General features: G+C 45.5%; 1 pseudogene; it reads left to right on the forward strand.

Annotated features, from left to right (window-relative positions):
- The first annotated feature begins 3720 nt into the window (after positions 1 to 3720).
- On the forward strand, positions 3721 to 4467 carry LOC138386461 (tropomyosin alpha-3 chain pseudogene; annotated as a pseudogene).
- Positions 4468 to 4969: the final 502 nt, after the last annotated feature.

The following is a 4969-nucleotide window of genomic DNA, read 5'->3' on the forward strand; positions in this document are numbered from 1 at the left end:
GAAGAGTTTATTCCTTGCCTCTTCTATATTCTGTTGGCTACTGGCATTCCTTTGCTTTTGTCCACATCACTTGAATCTCTGCCTCCATCTTCCTAAGCCTTCTCTTCTTCTTTTTGTAAAATTTCTCTCCAGCTTTTTCTTGTAAGAACACTCCTAATGGCATTTTCGCCCCACCCAGATAATCTCCCCACAAGGTCCTTAACTTAATCACAATCTGCATAGACTCTTTTCTTGAATAAAGTAACATTCACAAGTTGTTAGGATTAAGACATGAATACCATTTGGGGGGCCATTTTTCTAGCCTACCATAGTCCCCAATTCATTTTATGAGGCCAACACAACTTTGAGATCAATACTTAAAAACGACATTATAAGAAAGGCAAATTACAGGCCAGTGTCACATATGAACATAGGTACAAGCCCTAAATAAAATATTATCAAACTAAATCCATCAATACAAAAAAAGGATAGATACATCTTGATCAAGTTGAGGAATGCAAAATTGTCTTAACATTAAGGATCAATGTAATTCTCTACATGAAAATTTTTGGAAAAGAAGAGGAAAAATATAGAAACACACTCCTTTGTCTTCACCAAGAGAGAGGGCTTGTTTAGATGTCACCTTAGTCTACAACTTTTTCCCTGAGAAAATTTAATAAAAGAAGCCATAATACCTTCACCACTTCCACCGACACCTCCCTTGAATAGCAGACTACTGGATCTGCGATACTTGGAGGTATCCCCTCTTCCAACCACCTATAATTTCCAAGAATGCCATGACAACTTTCCCTGGAGTCCAGAACTGCTTTGATAATTGAAGAATCCCATCTGTAGGTAGGAGACAGGAGCAGAGCAAGTGTCTTAGTCCATTTTTGTTACTTATAACAGAATATCTGAAACTGGGTAATTTATAAAGAAAAGGAATTTATTTTTTACAGTTATGGAGGCTGAGAAGTCCAAGGTTGAGGGGCTATATCTGGTGAGGGCCTTCTTGCTGGTGGGCCCTCTCTGCAGAGTCCTGAGGTGGTGCAGGGCATCACACAGTGAGGGGGTGGAGCACACTAGCTCAGGTGTCTCTTCCTCTTCTTATAAAGCCAGCAGTCTCACTCCCATGATAACCCATTAATCAATTAATCCATGAGTGGATTAATCCATTCATGAGGGCAAAGCCATCATGACCCAATCACCTCTTAAAGGCCCCACCTCTCAATACTGACACATTGGGGATTACATTTCAAAATGAGTTTTAGATGGGACAAACATTCAAACCATAGCATTCTGTCCCTAGCCTCCCAAAACTCATATCTTTCTCACATACAAATACATTTACTCTAACCCCATGGCTTCAAAGTCTTAACTTATTTCAGCATCATTTCAAAAGTCCAAAGTCCAGAGGCTCATCTGTGAGCCTGAGAAATCAAAACAAATTATTTACAACCAAGACAAAATCACCAGGTATAGGCATAAGACAGACAGATATTCCCATTCCAAAAGAAAGAAATAGTCAAAAAAAAAAAAAAAAAAGGAGTAACAGGGCCCAAGCAAATACAAAACTCAGCAGGGCAGACATTAAATCTTAAAGCTGGAGAATAATCTTTTTTGACTCCATGTGCCACGTCCTAGACCCACTGGGGTGGGGGTTGTGCCCCAAGCCCTGCTCCTATGGCTTTTCTGGGCTCAGCCCACATGGCTGCTCCTGTTTACAGGGGTTGGACTTTCATGTCTGAAGCTTTCCCAGGCCAATGTTGCATGCTGCTGGTGACACCACAATTCTGAGGTCCCCATGGCAGTCCCAATCCCACAGCTGCACTAGGCATTGCCCTGGTAGGGACTCTGAGGCAGCTCTAACCCCATATTTTCGCTCAGCATTACTCTAATAAGGGCTCCTGTGATGGCTCCACCTCTGTGACAAGTCTCTCTGTCTGGCCCCCAGGCTTTCGATGACATCTTTTGAAATCTGAGGGGAGGCTGCCAAGACTCCACAGCTCTTCCTTCCTGCAAGCCTGCACAATTAGTACCATGTGGACTTCCCCAAGGTTTAAGACTTATACTCCTCACCTGAGGCCTCCACGCTAGGAGCTTCCATGCAGCACTGTGCCAGGGTGCAGGGAACAGGGTCCCCAAGGTGGCCCTAGGCAGCAGTCCTATAGAGAGCACCCCAGACCTGTCCTCTGAAACAATTCTTCCCCCCCAGGCGTCTGGGCCCGTGGCAGGAGGGGCAGCCTCAAAGATCTCTGAAATGCCTTCTGGGTGTTTTTTTCATGGTCTAGAGCTGTGGTCCCCAACCCCTGGGTGGAGGCCCGGTACCGATCTGTGGCCTGTTAGGAACTGGGCCATGTGTTACCACCTGAGCTCGGCCTCCCCCAGCCCCTGTCTGTGGAAAAATTGTCTTCCATGAAACTTAGAAACCCAGCTGCACAGCAGGAGGCGAGCAGCGGGCAAGTGAGGGAAACTTCCTCTGTTTTTATAGCCACTCCCCATCGCTGGCATCACCGCATGAGTCTGCTTTCCCCCATTCCCCTAGTCTTCCAAATTTGCCCCCAGTCCCTGGAAAAGTTGTCTTCCACGAAAATGGTCCCTGGTGCCAAAAAATTTGGGGACCACTGGTCTAGAGGAATAGCACCTGGCTCCCTTCTATCCATGCAAATGGTCGGTTGCTGGGCTATCTACTTGATTTCCACTCCTGACCAAGCTTTTTCACTTTTTGTATGGCCAGGCTTAGAGTTTTCCAACTCTTTCCACTCCACATCCCTTTTAATTATAGATTCTGTCTTTAAATTATTCCCTTGCTCCTAAATCTCAGCGTAAATGGCCTAAAGTAACGATGCAGCTCCTTCTATATTTTGCTTACAAATTTTATCTACCAGATACCCTAGTTCATCACCCTCGCAGTTCAGCCTTCCACAAAGTCATCAGGCATGGATACAGTTCAGCCAAGTTCTTTGCCAATTTATAACAAGGATGGCTTTTACTCCAGTTTCTAATACCGTGTTCCTGGATTCCATCTGAAACCTCAGAATGACCTTTACTCTTCATATTTCCATTGACATTCTGGTCATGACCACTTACCCAGTCTCTAAAGAGTTCTGAATTTTCCCTTGTCTTGTCTTCTAAGCCCTCACCGGAAAGACTCCTTCCAGCCTGCTCCTCCGAACTCATCCAGCCTCTGCTCATTACCCAGTTCCAAAGCCGCTTCCACACTTCCAAGTATTTGTTACCAAAAACGTCCCCCACTTCTTGATACCAATATTTGTTCTTAGTCTGTTTTCTGTTGCTTAAAACATAATACCTGAAGCTGGATAATTTATAAAGAAAAGGAATTTATTTCTTGTTGTTATGGAGGCCTAGAAGTCCAAAGTCAAGGGGCTATATCTGGTGAGGGCCTTCTTGCTGGTGGGGTCCTCTGCAGAGTCTTGAGGCAGCACAGGGTATCACATAGTGAGGGGGCTAAGCTTGCTAATGTGTTAGCGTGCTAAGTCTCTCTTCCTTTTCTTATAACTCTATGAGTTCCACTCCCATGATAACCCAATCCATTCATGAGGGCAAAGCCCTCATGACCCAATCACCTTTTAAAGACCCCACCTCTCAGTAATGCCACACTGGGTATTAAATTTCAACATGAGTTTTGGAGGGGAAAAATATCCAAACCATGGCAGTAGGTTATATCTAGCTATTATATGGCACTAAATTTTATCAGGAAGGGGGGGCAGGGTAGGCACTATGGCTGGGATCACCACCATCGAGGCGGTGAAGTGCAAGATCCAGGTTCTGCAACAGCAGGCTGATGATGCAGAGGAGAGAGCCGAGTGCCTCCAGCAGAAAGTGGAGGGAGAAAGTCAGGTCCCGGAACAGGCTGAGGCTGAGGTGGCCTCCTTGAACCGTAGGATCCAGCTGGTTGAAGAGGAGCTGGATCGTGCCCAGGAGCACCTGGCCACTGCCATGCAAAAGCTGGAGGAAGCGGAAAAAGCTGCTGATGAGAGTGAAAGAGGTATGAAGGTGATTGAAAACCGGGCCTTAAAAGGTTAAGAAAAGACGGAACTCCAGGAAATCCAACTCAAAGAAGCTAAACATATGGCAGAAGAGGCAGATAGGAAGTATGAAGAGGTGGCTCGTAAGTTAGTGATTATTGAAGGAGACTTGGAATGCACAGAGGAACGAGCTGAGCTGGCAGAGTCCTGTTGCCGAGAGATGGATGAGCAGATCAGACTAATGGACCAGAACCTGAAGTGTCTGAGCGCTGCTGAAGAAAAGTATTCTCAAAAAGAAGACAAATATGAGGAAGAGATAAAGATTCTTACTGATAAACTCAAGGAGGCAGAGACCCGTGCTGAGTTTGCTGAGAGATCAATAGCCAAGCTGGAAAAGATAATTGATGATTTGGAAGATAAACTGAAATGTACCAAAGAGGAGCACCTCTGTACACAAAGGATGCTGGACCAGACTCTGCTTGACCTGAATGAGATGTAGAGCATCCCAGTCCCGCCCTGCCACCGCTTCTCCCTCTGACCCTGACTCCATCTGAGGCCAGCCTGCCCGAAGCTGACCTTTAAACTGAGGGCTGATCTTTAACTGGAAGGCTGCTTTCTACTTTGCCATTCTCCTCCATCCTCCACCCCACCCACCACGCCTTTTTCGCCAAACTGTCTCTGCCTCTTCCCAGAGATTCCAGCTGGACTAGAGGCTGAGCACCTTTGGGAACAACATTTAAGGGAATGTGAGCACAATGCAAAATGTCTTTTAAAAGCATGTTGTGATGTACACATTTTGTAATTACCTTTTTTGTCGTTGCTGTAGCAACCATTTATAAAACATTCCAAATACTTCCACAGCTCTAATGCAGCAATCTAATCCCTTTCTCACTTTTGGAAGGTGACTTTGCAGCTTAATGCATACTGCCCTCTCTATAGAGGAGGCAAAAATTATGGGCCTGCCTTACTGAGAACCAAACAGAGCCCAGGGAAAGACTCCA

This window comes from Eulemur rufifrons, chromosome 7 (assembly GCF_041146395.1).
Source record: "Eulemur rufifrons isolate Redbay chromosome 7, OSU_ERuf_1, whole genome shotgun sequence".
In the NCBI taxonomy this organism is placed as follows: domain Eukaryota; kingdom Metazoa; phylum Chordata; class Mammalia; order Primates; family Lemuridae; genus Eulemur; species Eulemur rufifrons.